This window comes from Urocitellus parryii, chromosome 1, assembly GCF_045843805.1.
Source record: "Urocitellus parryii isolate mUroPar1 chromosome 1, mUroPar1.hap1, whole genome shotgun sequence".
In the NCBI taxonomy this organism is placed as follows: Eukaryota; Metazoa; Chordata; class Mammalia; order Rodentia; family Sciuridae; genus Urocitellus; species Urocitellus parryii.
Genome location: NC_135531.1, coordinates 249,674,131 through 249,690,670, shown reverse-complemented (window position 1 = coordinate 249,690,670; position 16,540 = coordinate 249,674,131). Strand labels below are relative to the sequence as shown.

The following is a 16,540-nucleotide window of genomic DNA, read 5'->3' as shown; positions in this document are numbered from 1 at the left end:
GCCACCAGTTAGTTATGAACTGCCATTTGACTTCCTCATGTACACATGCTGAATCTCCAGCAGGATGGGTGCCAATGTTTTATATTTCTTCCAAAACTCCTAACATAATGCCTTGCATACACTGATTGGAGTTGGAAAGAAGTTAAGAGGTCATCTGTTTCAAACTCTTCCATGGCAGGGCTTTCTGCAGGAGTTATACCTGTGTCCCAAGCAGTTCCTAGAAGTTCAGATGCAGGGTTTCTGGGTGAGGCACAGGGATCTGCATTTTTACAAACATCTCCAAGGCTTTAACATATGTGCTATTTGGCCACCCTGACAGAAATCCACCTTGTTCAGTGCCTTTCAAACTATTTCATTAATAAGTAATGAAATCAATTGATTCAGTTGGAACTGGCATATTTAAAAGAATAAATGAAAGAGAAGGAGAGTGGAAGAAATAGGGGAATAGAGGAGAGGAGAAGAAGATAGAAAGTATCAGAAAGTATTACATTTATTAATTGTAAGTGTGTGTGTGTGTGTGTGTGTGTGTGTGTGTACTGGGTTTCATCATAACATGTATTTTATGAGTCATGGTAAAACAGTTGAGAGGTGGCCTATAACATCTCTCCTGTTGGCCAACAGGAAGAGCATCAGGGAGATAGCTGGTCCAGCACTAGCCAGCTCTCATAGGGGATGGAGCTCTGTCTTCCTCTTATGTCCACTTTTCTGGCTGTTCTTCTATCATAACAGAAAATGGTTCTACACCCTCCTTCCACAGGTCTTCAGAGGAGGGGTTGCATCCTGGTTGTCTGGGCTGTCTAATCAGGCATCAGGAGGTGGAAGAGGGGGCTGCAGTCCCAGTCAGTGTTGTGGAGCTCTGGTGTGTTTACAGCAGTACAACACCCAGTGAACCCCAGCTTAGAGGCTGCAGGGAGTGGGCAGGAAGGGAGAGGAGTCTGTCCTAAGTTGACCAGTGATGTGTTTTCTTTTAGTCACCCACATGTCCAGCCCTCTTTCCCTGGGGTACTTTCTTCTCTGGAGAGGGGCTCACCCTTGCTCCTTAGCTCTTTTCTTCTTCAGACTAAACATACAAATTTCTTCCATTACTTTTAGTGACAGTTGGAAATCCCTTCGTTGTTTTGGCTGACTCAACTGATGCTCTCTGACAATCTTATTAAAGGACCCTGCACAGGGTATTTATCTATTGAAAGAATTATCCCTCCAAGGAAAGCAGCTTACTTGACTCTCATCCCGCCTGACCTCCATTCCTTTAAAAGTGTCAGCTGTCACCTGCTTAATTTTGACATGTATTTCTAGAGCATCTTTTATACACTAGATACTAGGAGAATGGAAATGCAAAGACCAAAACCTTCTTTCCATAGAAGAAGACAGTAGTCTAATATGGAGATAGGCTTATCCCTGGTCATTTGATTCAGAATGAGATGTCTAAGGCTAGAGGTCTGTGTCAGGTACCCAGGCAGGAATGAGCCAGATGCAGTGGCACATGGGAAATGTGCTATAGTTTGTGGTGTGGATGGAATTGAATCTGTAAGGACTTGGGGCTTAGCTGAAGAGGGTGATATCTGAGCAAGGGTTTGCTTCTAATCCACAGCAGAGTGAGAAATGACCCAAGCTTCAAGTTAGAGTTGATAAGACTGTGAGAACCAAAGGTCCTCTTTTATGGGCCGAAATCCCTAGGGCTTAGAGTTGGAGCCTTGTGATGTTTATTTTACTGCTTATTTCTTAGCAGTATTTTTTGTTCCCTTCTAGATAACAGGCTATATTTCATGAGATTGAAGCTGCTAGAATACTATCCTTCAAAGAGATGGAATCATGTCTATAATTAGATCAATGAATGCACAAGATGAACTAAGCTTGGACAAGTTCACCACAAATCCTAACATATTGGTATTCCAGAGGTCCCCAGAAATGAAGAGACCTGTAGCTGCCAGCTTCTGCTCACACTCTCATCTTGCTTTTGGCCTTTCTCCCAGTCCCTATATTAGTATTCCTCTTTTATGCACAGTGACTCAGCTGTCACACTGCATGGTACCAGGACCTGGTAAAAAAGATCCATCAATTACATCCACAGGACTGCATGTATCTGAAGCTGCAAGTAAGTGAATTTGCAAATGTGTCCCATCCAGTGACCTTATATTTCCCCTTAGTGGGTAATGTCCCCAGTTATCATCATGTCATCCTCACACTTTAGAATAGATTGGGCAGCCAGTCCTAGGGAGAGAGAAAGTGGGTCACAATTTTAAGTGATTTGAGATTTTGAGTTCAGGTTTGTGGAATGTTCCAGAAACCAATGTCACCCATTGGCCACATAAAAAAGACTCAGAGCACAGTCACTCCCAGAAAGAAAAGGAAGCACCAAGTTTATTGCTGCTTCTTGGTAAATGAGGCAGTTAGGATGCTGTGTGTATGTTTCAGGGTTTCTTTTCTATTGATCTTTCTTAGGTGCCATGATTGAGCAATCTTTTGTGGTTGTTTGGGGACAGGATTCATAGTTTTTAAGAGTAGTCAAGACCTATTCATGGGATTTTCCTCTTGGAGTAATTTGGGACTTTAAAAACCCTCTGAAGTTGGAGCTTTCTTAATTAATTTTACTGACCAGATTCCCCATTTTATTAGTGGTGTCAATAATTAGCATATCTGCAAGTTGGGTTTTCAAGTCTTAATTTCTCACATTCTTCATCTAATACCAATTCATATTCAAATCCTGCCAATTATTTCTAGGATCTAATTCTCCTCTTGCAACAGCCACCCCTTGGGCTGAGCCTTTATTTCATTACATCCAGATAACTGTAGTGACTGCAATTCCAGAGTCTTCTCTGGACTATTTCCACCTTCAAGAAGCCACCATCTAAGGAAACATTACTTTGATTATGACCTATACAGAAAAACCTGAGGTCGTCCATTCACCAGACGGACTCAGCCTTCCCTTCTTTCAATATGTCAGTGACATTACCTCATTTATGAAGCTCTCATGCTCCCTATCAACCTGAATTTGGTTGGGACTACCAAAATCCAACACACATCTCATGTCTTTGCATTTGTGTCCTTTTCCAGAACTGTGTGTGTGAGTGTGTGTGTGTGTGGGTGTGTGTGTGTGGGTGTGTGTGTGTGTTGGTCCATGACCCCTGGGTAAACTATTCCTAGATGCTTGTTACATGAGAACAGATCTGGTCTGCTTCAGAGAGGCAGAATTTATCATCTGATCCCTCCAGCATTATAACAGCACTCTTTACTAGCTGTGTGCATCAGTAATGTCTGTAAATAATTTATTTTTTGTATAAGTAATACATGCACATGTCACACAGTTCAGAAAGTTCAAAGGGTACTTAATGAGAACTGCAGCTCCTGCTCTGGTGGTCCAGTTACCTAGCTCTTCCAGGAAGCACAGCTGTCAGCAATTTCTCAAGAGTTCTTCCAAATATATTAAATTTTTAATGTATGGTCAGGTGTCCTTGTCCTTAAGAAATAGTCAGCCACCCAAAGGCAAAATATTAATATCCTTTTTTGTCTTACTTTCTATATTGATGAAGTTTTGCTCATAGCTCAATAAATACTGTCAATGAATCAAATTGTCTCTTTCATTTATTCTTATTTCCTTTGCTGTGCAGAGATAGGAATGAATACAGGAAAATAATTAGATCAGAATCCACCCAGCACTGTGGACTCAGCTGGAAGCACAGAGGGTGTCCAACTCTTCATGCTACAGTGGCCCTCCTTCATTACTTCTGGAAGGGTAGCAGCCCATTGGCCTTTATCCTCATGTGTTGTTGAGAAAACTCTGGGATTTAATAGGAATGGAGGACTAAGAACTGGAATACAGAGGACCCAGGTTCGTGTGAGCATGGCTCACAGATAACACTCACTTGTGTGCTCAACTTCCCTCCAAAGGATCCATCAGCCCTTTTCCCATGGCAGCTGATCCTGTTCTTTGTAATGCCCAAGGTACGAACCACTGTTTCCTGTGGGTCTGGAGTTGTTACAGAATGTTACACAGTACACACATGATGAGCAAGAAGTTCATTCACAGGAAAAGAAATTTCCTATCATTTTCCCATTTATTAGAATAAAAATATATTTCTTTATCTATTTGGGGAGATGACTTTAGAAAATGCTATAGATGCCTGCAAAGTCACAATTGAGAGAATAAATTAATATTTCTTTTCAAAATGTATTAGTGGTAGATCACAAAAGTGATCATACTGGGCTCCTCATTGTCCTCTGCTCAGCAGCCCCCAGAGTCCCACAAAGGGTCGCTGAGATGCTTAGAGATGAGCATTAATATCTCATATAAATGAGCTGCCAGAAAAGACAGTCAGAGGGAACTCTGCATCACACAGAGAGAAATAATAAAGATGATCCTGAGTCAGTCAGGCAGAGCTGACCAGCCATCCGTGTGACATGGAGATAAATCAAGGCCTGCCACTGACCCAGGGAGAGGCAGAAGTGGAAGCCAGTGGGTTGGAGGAAAGCTGGTAATGACCCCTACCAGCAGGTGAGAAGTGATGATATGAATCCTGCAGCAGCTGGGCAGAAAGAAGTTTACAGAAAGACACTTCGATTCTTTATGTTTATCTATGTTTCTGCTCCATAGAGGATTCATGTTTAACTCAGACATCAATCAGGAAATAATTCCTTCTGTCACGCTGGGCAGAATGTGGCCACCAGCACAGAATGCTATGGAGAGCTTGTACTTGGAACAGAATGGTGGAAAGTAGGGCTGGAGGGCGGCTGGGAGAGAGGTCATGGGCAAAGCTGGAGACACCCTCTGCAATGAGCAGCAGGGAAGTATCTCTGAGGAAACATGATGATACATAGATTCAGTGTCTGTGGACACTGAGAATAATCTCTGTGCTTGGAGGAGTGCCTGAAATCAAAGATGTGATGTCCACAGAGCTGTGTAGGAGTAAGAAAGATACTGAAACACAGAAATACCATGGAAAAGAAGAAAAAGACCTTAACTACAAAGGACCAAAGATTCACCAATTCTTGGATGAGGAATGAACTGAAAATGAACATCAGTGCACCACCAAATATAATTTCTATTTTGTTCTCTGTGAGTACCTTTAAGTTATATAAGATTTTAAATGATTTCTAATGGCTCATGAATGCATAACAAATTCTTGATACAATTCTGGGAGGAAAAAAAAAGGTTCTTCTATAGATTTATATCAATAGCCGTTTGAATTGGGAGGCAAGCTGAGACTCTTGTGCCAGGATTTGCAAGCCTGATAAGTAAGCTTCTCCTAAAGCCATAATACATATATATGTATGTATGTGTATGTGTGTGTGTATGTATGTATGTGTATGTGTGTGTATACGTGTGTGTGTGTGTGTGTGTGTATATATATATATATATATATATATATATATATCACAAGATTTTATGTTGGCCCACACCTAGAATTTTGATCTCCTTAATCTATAAAGGGGAAATAAATATCAGCATTTGAAGAGCTCCTAGGAGATAGATTGCATATGCACCAGGATCAGGACCCCTGGTTCCTTTCCAAAATGGAATTAGCTGAGTCATTTCTGCCTGGAGCTGATGTGAATCACAGGAGCACCCCAAATACCATGGCCAGGGCTAAGGGGAATAGAAATGCAGATTTAAAACCCCTGGATCCCAGTTTGTAGCTCATATTTGGTGTGTGTGGTGGGGGTAGTCACACCTAGATAATTCATGGCAGGTAGTGGGCAGGAGATGGTACATCAAATCTCCAGTGTGTAAGGATACTAGGGAAGAGCAAATTACTAGTAATATTAGTGAAAACGCTGGGATCCATGAAGAATTCCTTATAAAGTCTGAAGATAAGCACAAATACTTTAGAAGTAAAAGACCAATAACTGAAGCATTATATCCCACCATTAATATTTATGAAGGTGCTTTATGTAATAAAAATATTGAACTACAATGGGAAAATCATCTCAAATTGAATATAAAGAGAAAAAATGAACTCAGCTGTGTGTAAAGTTGCCACAGAACATTAAGCCAAGTAAACTTTGAATTCAGTGCTCTGTGCACACTGTCTCTCCCTGGGAAAGGTTATAAGAATACAAAGAAGGCTTAAATGTGACTTATTAGTTTGTTGTTGGTAGTATTGAAAGTAGTGATTTTGAAACTATTTTGTGTGTATTCTAGGATTGAGCAAATGAATAAATATAAAGTATATTGTTGGAAACCAGGGTTCTTGCTGTGGGTGAAGGGAGACACAAATATGGAAAGGATGAATAACAGAGAGAAACTTGGAGTGTTGGAATGGAATTGTTGGATCAGTATGGTCTTCTCTTTAAAATTTTTTTGTTCTATTTCTGAACACTGAGAGAGCCTAAGAGTACTGATACCCCATGAGCAGTGAACACACTTAGCACCAGATTTGGTTTCTAAATACCATTCTCCCTTAAAAGTAACAAGGAGAAAGTTCTGAAAAGCTGATAGATTCTAGGTCAAAATATTGAAGAAAGAAAGCATGAAAGTGTTCCTACTGGCCAAATTCAGGGTAATTTGAGGATCAAAATTAATGATAACTGGAATGCATTGTAACATCAATTTTAAAAAAAGAATCTTCAAGTCCACATTGATACAAAAACGTTTGAAGCTCTTTTTGGAAGAGTGCTGAGTAATAAATGCACATGTATAATGGAATTGGAATCTTCAGAGAAGAATCATCAGTGACACTAGAACCACTGGGGAAGATATATACACTCAGTCTTGAACTAGCAGTCCACAGGTTGCTTCATTACAAAGGGGCAAAGGTACCTGTACTCAAGAAAAACCTGACAGTACCATCTTCAACAAATGACCAAACTTAACATCCCTAGTAATGGGCCACAGCAACATGGTGTGCCTGCCTCCTGATCTGACAAGCTCAAAAGACATTCCTGTAATATTCACGCCAAAAATGTTCATCCTGATTCTAATCAGGAAGAAAACACCATCAAGTCCAAATTAAGGAATATCCTTCTTGACTCTTCAAAAATATCTACTCTGTGAAAGAAAACATAGTCTTAGAAATTATTTTAGAGTAAATGAGATTAAAGAAACAGCAATGCATGACCCTGGATTAGATCTTAGATCAGAAGAAGACAAAAAAAAATACAAAAACCAGGACATTAGTGAGTCAATTGTAGAAATTTGAACATGATCCATAGGAAATAAATAGGGCTTGTCAATGTTAAGTTTCCCAAGGATGATTATGAAGGAGACTATTAGAGGAATATATGTATTGTATATCCTCACTATATGTTTAGCATGTTTTATTTCCTTCTTATGTTTTCTTATTTAAATTTTTATTTTGGAAAAGTTCAATCATTCATCATGAAAAGAAACTCGGGAGAGTAGCATCTGAAAAGTCAGGAGCATGAAGAGTGTCAATGCCCAAATGGTCTTCAGTGTGGAAGGCGGCAGGGACATCCAGGAAGAAGAGAAGAACATCTTTTAGATTTGAGAAGTAATAGGCAACTGGTGACTTTGGCAGAAGCAGTGAATTGAAGCACAAATGAGAAGCAGCAAGTGTAGGCAACTGTTCTAAAAACTTGTTTCAGAAGGGGAAGAGAGAGAAGCAGTAGCCACCAGGTTCCTTGATCAGACTTGACTTTATGGATTGATAGGGAGAAAGAGGGACCAAAGGTGCAGGTGTAAAGACTGGCCTGGAGGGGAAGGAGGACCTCTCACCTGCAGACTGTGCATGTGATGAGGATGGGGAGAGATGGAGACTGGGACATTCCAGAACTGATGACCTCAATTTTTTTTCTCTAATGAAGTAGGAGGCTGTCATCATCTTAGACAAAGTGGGGGATGGGTAGAATTTTGCAGAACACTAAAGGAAACGTAAAAATTGGGGCTAGGCTTGGCCCCTGTCCTGATGTTCAGCCTTTAATTAAACATTACCTCATTATCTTGGTTATACAGCTATAAATCAGAAAAAAATGACAATGCCTCATTTAGAAGTTCTACAGCTGTGATGCCAGAAGTCGTGACTGGAAAGGAACCCACCTGTGTGAACACTGCATTCTGGCTTGACCCATATATGTCCATTTCTTTGTCCTTTGTCTTTGGTGCCACACATACACTTTGAGTCTCCATATAAAAATGTTCCTGTTCACCAAAGTGCACTTTCCCTTTTAGACACAGCAAAGCACAGAGATGCTTATCTTTAGAGGAACTTAATTTATATGTATTCAAAACAGAATGTAGTATATTTCACTTAATGTTAATATTATTTTCTTTCAGTTCATGGGGACAACATTTTGTGTCCTAATTTGATTTACAGTAATCCTTATAATTTGGCCAACTGTTCATTGGTAATTTATTATATGCAAGATAATTGAGCAATTACATTCAATTTCAAAATCTCCCGTGCATCTGGCTCCATTTGCCTGCCTTCCCACCTTAGTATGTTCTCAAGAACTAGAAACTCATTCTTATTGACTTGAGCAACAAATCATGATCATCAGGGAAGAACAAAGAATGAGATGCTTTCACCTAAGGGTAAAGCCACCTCTGTAATGTAACTGCCTGGGGGCAGAATTGACTTTACACAGCAAACATAAACTTGTACAACAAGTGACATTCTACCCTACATAATTTTTTCATCTGTTTGCTGGAAAGATTAAAACCCCAAACCACAACTCTGCAGCCACTGAGTTGAAATCTCTTTCAACTTCATTAAAACCCACAACGCAGCTGGGAGTGCAGCTTAGCAATAGAGTTTGCCTAGCAAGTGTGAGGTCCTGGGTTCATCCACAGCCCCACAAAACAAATAAACAACTCCATAGGACTTGATGTATGAAAAATAAATGGGTGCATGTGAGGGAGGAGAAGGAGAGAAGAAGTAGAGGAAAAGTCTCTCTCCCTCTTTTCAGATTTCTCCCAAGTGGAAAGTAACACTTCAGAGCCTATGTTTAATCATAGGTTTTCAAAGATAACATTTGTCTCCATTCAAGAAGGAGGAGGTGGTTTAGAAAAGCATTGAGATAACTTAAAACATTGTTGAAGATTTAGTGAGCAATTCATAGATATAAATGTTGAAATCATTAGTATCAAAATATATATGGGCAGCCTTGATTCTAATCCCCTGTGTCCAGGAGGGACATCCTGGACTTATTGGTTCATCCAATTTTAGTTCTCTAGGTAACAGAAATTTGCAATTTAATAATAACTCTAACTGCAACTGCCAGTAAAGATTCTGTCTTCAGGCATTCTCTGTCTTTCCCCACCCCCTCCTTCTGCTATGAGTTTGGTGGCTGTAATTTTCATTAACCAATCATAGCACTAGGTTACACCAAATTTGGTCTGAGGGTGTCTACATACTTTTAGTCTCTAGGTAATGAAATATAACCTAACTTAGTACATCAACTGAAAGACTAACCAGGAATATTTAAATTTGTTCTTGTTTTTGTTTTTTTAACAGGTAAGTCTTAGACAATCACAGAAACTGAAATTCAGCCAATCATAGGCTGCCAATGATTAGGCTGTATCCAAATAAAGACAGCCTGAGATGTAACCAACTGAGCGGTTTCTGGACTGTTTCTGTTTCCTATCTATAAATATCTGCCCACATTGTGGAGCACAGCTTTCTGAACCTCTTCCAGTTCTGAGGGCTGCCCAATTGGAGGATCATTCTTTGCCCAATTAAAGTCTGGTAAATTTCATTCAATTAAATTTATTCTCTCAACAATAGCAATTTTCTCTTCTCTCCTCCCTCTTGATATCTGAGATATATATATATATATATATATATATATATATATATATATATATATATAAATTTTTCTTTTAAGTGGATTTTTGAACATTGTTCTCTTCTTTGGTAACTTCATTCATTTTCATGGGGTCTTCCAAACTCCCATCTCCAGCCCCAGTATTTCTCAAAACTGCCTGTGAATAACACCCATGAACACCTGCTGGCCCCTGGGACCCCCTCATCTTCTGCCTGCCTTCAAATATGTTATAATGTCCCCAGGTTGGTAATGATATCGTCTCTCCCCTGTTCATCAAATCCATAATTTCAGAGTCCTCTGAATGCTCCTTTTGCTCTTCATACCTAGTCAGTACCTGACTATCTCTTGCACCTACATTTCCTGCCCAACTCTATTGCAACAAGTATAATTTCTCACTTGGCACGCTATAATGACCTTTGACCCTGTTCTCTGATGGGCACTCTCTTCCCATTCAATCCAAACTGCACTTCCAGGTGCATTCAAGGGCAATTTTGACCCTGTCACCTTCTTTTTCAAAACCTCAAATGGCTTCTACAATCTATAGAATCAGTACAAATTCTTTCGTAAAACTCTTTCCTTCTCTCTGAGTTTGATTCTGGATTGTTTTTCTTCTAATTTCCATGAGAAGAATTAAGATAAATAAGAATTAAATAAATAAATATAGAAGTAATATCATTAAAGTAGCATCAATATGCCCAAAACTGCCATGATAAAAAGGCGCTTTAGAATTCACCTTCAATGATTTGACTGACACATTGAAATGTTTCCTTGTAATAGTTCCCTCCCGCTCCCCGTGCCCTCTAGGTCCAATGAATGATTTATGTTGTATTGCATCCTCTGAAAGGTAATGAAGAATAGGTATTACCAGTGTGGACAAGTTCAAGATTTCTGCCTTTGGGCATCTTCACAACCCTCATGCTGAAAACTGCATGTAATGTTAACAATTCCCTAGGACAGTGCAAATTTCAAACATGACTTCCTAGAGCCTCCATGGGTTCACCTGCACTTTTCAACTATATTTCCTGAGCTGGCACATTTCAGAACATAGGTTCACCATATAATGGAACCCAGTCATATTCATCCTTCATGGATTTGGACTTCTCTTTCTCCTTTATTCTCACAAAAACACACCTATTATGGAGGCTTAATATTAGATTAGTCTAAACCCTGTAGGCAAACTTCAGAATTCTCTACCTGTCTCTCATTCCTAGTTAGGATTTTGATAAGTATGTTACAAAGGAATGATTTCAGAAACATAACCTTTGTTCCTTAGTCAAGTTGTTCTCAAACTCTAGTCTGTTTATGTTCTGCACCTTACAATTAAACGCAGGGTCTCATGTACACTAGGCATGTTCTACCCCTGAACTACACACACCCTTAGCCCAGATTTATCATTTATTTAAGGGATTTTTCAAACTTACATTTAAAACTTCTTTTTCAAAATTAGACAATGCATTCCAGTGGTTTAAAAATGAAACAGAATCTGAACGTATCTGATGAAGAGTCTTGGTCCCTCCATCTGTTTTCCAAAGAAGATCACTATCATTAGTTTCTTGTGTATCTTTTCAGAACTTCTCTATGCAAATGCAAGCAAATATAAATCTATATTGCCACACTCCCTGCTTTGTACACCTTTCTGCATTTTTTTCTTTTGTTTATCTGAATAACTTGGAGATACTTCTATCCCACAGAAGGTAATAAATAACAGATCTTACCAATGTGACCAAATTCAAGATTTCTGACTTTGGTCTCCTCCTCATCTCTCACATTGAAGTGTGAGAATGTCCTCAATTAAAAAAAATTACATATGCAGCCGTATTGAATTCCCTTATATAAATAGATGGATACTCGATTTGTTTCTAGTGTTTTCCTATTGCAAACAATGGTACAAAGAAAAACTTTAAAAATATGTTATTTGGCAGGTGAACAAGCTAAGCTGTAGGATAAATTCCCAGAGCAGGGTTGCTGGTTAAATGGCATATACATTTGGAATTTTCATAGATATTGCTAAATCTTTCTTCATAGAAGTTGTTCTAGTTTGTATTTCTATCAGGAAGATAAGAAGGCAACAGAATGTGGTGTCAAACTTAATAAACTTTGCCAATTTGTAGGCTAAAAATGGCTTAAAATTGTAGCTTTTCATTTAGGAAGGGACTAAGCATCTCTTCCTACCTATAAGGGCCCTTTTTTATAATTTACTCCTGTGATCTGTCTGCTGGCATTCTTTGCTTATTTTTCTAGCTTTTCCTTTTCATTTCTAGGAATTCTTTATATAATTAAGAAATCAGGAACAATTAAGAAACTGGTGCCTATGGTATGGCAACTATTTTCCACTTGGTATTTATTTTTTGACTGCTTATATTTTTCTTTTGCTGAAGTGTGCCACTTTATATAGTAGAACTGATAAATCTTTTATGAAAGTTAGAATTTGAGTCATACTCAGAAATACTATTGAATTCCCCCATGCTTTTCTTGCTTGCTTTTTGGATTCATTTCACTTTTGACCTTTTAATTTTTAATCCTTTTATCTTGTTTTATGTTGATGTCATGGGGTAGTATGTTAAAAGTAATTCGGATCATTCCTTTTTTTTCACTTTGAACCTTGTGGGAAGCCATTCTGACACGTGATTGGGTGGCTCCCGTTAAGGGTCTGAGGCGCTCTGGCTGTGTCGGAGCTTTCCCGGCCCTTTCCTGATGAGAGAGCCCATCCGTGTGGGGGTGTGCCTGACCCTGACCTTGGAGTGCAGCCCCCCCTCAACCTTCTTGGATGAAATTCTCCCCTGAATTTCTTGTTCCCCAATAAAAGGCTACTCCAGGCGTGTTCAAACTCTCTCTCTCCTGCTAGCCCTGAGTAATCCTCGCTGCCCTGCCGGGCGGTTATAGGAAAGAACCAGAGAGGGGAGCCGTCTCGGACCTAGCAATAGAAATAAGGTAACTGAGTCTGTGTGTTTTATTTCAATCTCTTCTAACTAACTTTATGCCTAGAACCTCATTAATGAAACCATTGCGCAGGCCGCATGGTAGAGAACCTGACCTCCAGTGAGAGCAATTCCATGGCATTTATCTGTGGACAAATTTTCAGCTTCTCTCCTTAGAAGGAGCAGAGGCTGCCAGGCCTGGCCAATGTCATGCAAATGATTCCTCTCAATGTCACACTTCTAGGCAATGTTGCTATGTCCCTCTGCAGTGGATCTATCGCAGAATACACAGAAGGCATCACTGTAGATTTACCTTGGAACCTGGCAAAAAGTGAAGAAAAGCCCAGGCAACAAAGGCACATTCAATGAGGACTGAGCCAGTTAATGTGGGACAGGACAAAACTTAAGGGCAGTGAAGGACCTGAGGTGTTGGGACCTGGGACAGGAGCTAAGGAAATAAATTTCAAATTTACAAGTGTTAAAATCTACCTAAAAAGCAAAGGTTTGAACTTTGTAGGACTCAAATGTCAAGTTGGAATTTGAGACTTTCCCTTTAAGGAAAACCAGAAGCATTTCAGGAGTACTTAGACACACAGGGCATGATTAGAATCTGCTGTGGGCTAGGAGGACACATTTCCAAATGGAAGTACCTGGTGGTAAGAGGAAGGAAAATTGAAAATTTCAGGACAAAATAAGTTTTCCAGTTTGTGTTATCTCCATAGCAGATGGAAAACTCAAGATTAAGGGTTTTCAGGAGTAAAACAATATCCTTTGGAACTTTCTGGAAAGACACTTCCAAACTGGCCAAAGGCCAAGCAGATGCTGACATTACATGAATACTGACAATCACAGGCTTCATGTCTTGATACACAAACTTCATCATTTTTGTGGCCTGCTTGTCATGGGCATATGAATCTGCAACCACAGCACAGACAATCTGACCCAGGCAAATTACCTGCAGAAAAAAAACAGACCAAGGAACATGCCAGGAGGGAATGAAAATGTGCACCGGAAAGGCTCTTGCCAACTGGGGTTGGGGGAAGACATGCCTGGAATGGTGTGTGGGTGACTTGTAGCATAGAGATAGGTCTGGGTTCTCACTCTGGCTCTGCCACTCAGAGCTATATGGCCCCAAACAGTTTGCTAAGACCATCTAAGTTTCCATGTCTGTTTCATCTTAAAATGAAACAGTGTCAACTTAACAGGGGTCTTAGCTGCCTTAAATCTGTTCCAAAACAAGGCTTAGTACAAATAAGAAATCTAACGTTACGAGTCGGATTGTATATGGTCATGTGTGCAAAGTCACCTGGAAAATAATCAGTTCCAAGGAAGAGCAGCTGCTGTGAAAATGCTAGGCACTGTTATGGTGCTACCTCATCCTGGGCGTACAGTCTGCCTTCTTCACTGCCATTGTCACCAGGAACATCACTTCAAGGATACCAGGCCATGCCAGGGCCTTGGACGCATCAATGGAACTGGGGAAAAAACAAAGCCACTTGTGTGCTGCAGGATCACATGGTCCTCTTCTGTGTAAATATGCAAATCCAAAGAACCACACTATAATTCACATGGGCCAAGCAAGTCCATCACAGGAAGTGTGTTTACTTTATACTGACACTGTGGGAAGTGGGGCACATTGGTTTCACTGGGTGCAGAGGCAAAGAATAAAAGGGGGGACCCCTTCAGGAGAGCATTTGGTATTCTTCCCTTCCTGGGAAGGTGTACCCTTGAGTTTCCACAACACAATGTTCAATTGGTGACACTTTTAGGAATCCAGGCTCCTCTTAAGACAGTCTTTCAAAGAAAAAAGGGAGAGAGAATCGTATTTCTTTGGGTTTTCATGAGTCAAGGAAATTGTTCTTGACACTTTTCATTCTTAGATAACAATGGTCGGCCCTACAGTCACCAGATCCCTCTCTTGACAGGAGCTTATTAATGTATTCACACAAAATCAGTTTCTTCTTTTTATTTTATCAAGGTATATCCTGAGATGTGTGTGTGTGTGTGTGTGTGTGTGTGTGTGTGTGTGTGTGTGTGAAGTACTTCAGCGTGCAAAGTTGAGTTGATTGCTGATGGATAACTGTGCCCTTAAGTGCTTCCTAGGCATTACTGGGTTTGCAAGTCTGCCTTGTCACTTACACAACTCTAGCATGTGGCCTGATGCTGGTCACCACTGCCAGGAAGGGTTCCTCTGCCAAGGCAGGCATGTCATCACAAAACACTGCCTTCCCTGTGGAGGGGTGAATGCCAGACTGATGAATGATGGGGCGTCCGACTGGATCTTGCAAGGGCTTCTGGGGATCTATGAACTGGGTTTAAAAAAAAAAAAACAAAGCACAGAGCAGATTGGTGTTATGAGTCAGAAGCAACCACAAAGAAATGGGTACATCTTTGTCTACTCTAAATGCCTCAAGCCTGTGTTCAGCTCTAACTGGAGTTTTCTTCAGCCTCATTGTTTATCCGCATGACACTATAGAGAGTACCTATGATGAGGATGAGGCAAGGTGGGGACTGGACCAGCGGGAGATTGATTGTGAAAGAACTGCATATGGGAAATTCTACTTTTATGAGAAAAACTACATAGTTTAAACAGTTCTTAGTGAGATACCACTTGAGGTACAATTTTCCCATTGTTGGCATGTCTATTAGGGAGCCTGTGTGAGGTTCCCCTTAAGGCAGGGAGGCAGTGCTGACTAAACAAGCATCAGTTGGAAAACTGGGAGACACAGTTCTGGACCCAGAACTGCCATAAGTAACTTTGGGCAGAAGTTTTTGTTTGCTTGCTTATTTATTTTCAAACTCTTTGGGCTTTCGTTTCTGAACCTCAAAAATCATGCTAAACCAACTTTTGAACTTGTAAATTTAGAGGCTTTTTTTTTTTTTTGGTACTAGATATTGAACCCAGGGGTTCTTAACCAAAGAGCCATAGCACCATCCCTTTTTAGTTTCTTTAATTTCAAGACAGGGTCTTGCTAAGTTGCTGAGGCTAGCTTTGAACTTGTGATCCTCCAGCCTCAGCCTCTCAAGTCACTGGAATCACAGGCATATGCTACCATGCCTGGCAGATGTTTTTTTTTTTTAACTCATCTGGGTCTATGAATTTAGAGCTGGGGTGCGGATGAAGTTTACTCTTCCTTCATTGAAGGCAAATTTTATAACACAAGAGTGAAGATCTTTAAGAAGTGTCAGTTCTCGTATTCTGTAATTTCATGTAATTGAAGTTACCCAGTGGATATTCCTGTCCCTTGAAGTTGTTGCATGGTGCTCCTGGGGATGAACACCAGGATGTTTTCCAAATAACAGTTTCTTTTCTTCATTTGGTAAACCTCCTTAGACCAACAACCAATCCAGCTTCAGAACATCAGTTGATGTGAAAGGGAGGGCCAAGCTCTTTATTTGGGAAAAAAAATCTAGACAATTGTATTAGTCAGTGTTCTCTAAAGGAATAGAATCAATAGGAAGTATAATTATAAGCAGGGGATTTATCAGGTTAGCTTATTCGACCAGAAACTGGAATAGTCTACAATGGCCATCTATAGGCTGAAGAACTGAAAGAACCAATAGCTGCACTGTCCAAGAGGCTAAAGCTCCAGAACAAGAGGGATTCATGGTGCTACCCTAGTCCAACACTGAAGGCTTCTGGAGAAACCACTTTGGAAGAGTGAAGAAGTGAGAGTCCCATATCCTCAGACGATTGCAGCTGCAGTCAAGAACCCATTGGAGAAGAATGGAGCTTGCATCTGCTTCTACTTCCTTGTTCTTCCAACTTTCATCCCATCCAAGCCACCATCCTATTGTTACTGCTGTTTACCAGTGACGAGTCCTTGCTTCCCCAAATGCTGAGGTATAACACCAGAGAAGCACGCAGAGGCAAGTTTAGAGTGGAAAGTAGAAGCTTTATG

The 16,540-nt window shown here is 40.2% G+C and overlaps 1 pseudogene; it reads right to left on the bottom strand.

The window, feature by feature from the left end:
• The window catches only part of LOC113190151 (aldehyde oxidase 3-like), a 99,581-nt pseudogene that overhangs the window by 39,322 nt on the left and 43,719 nt on the right, over positions 1 to 16,540 (bottom strand).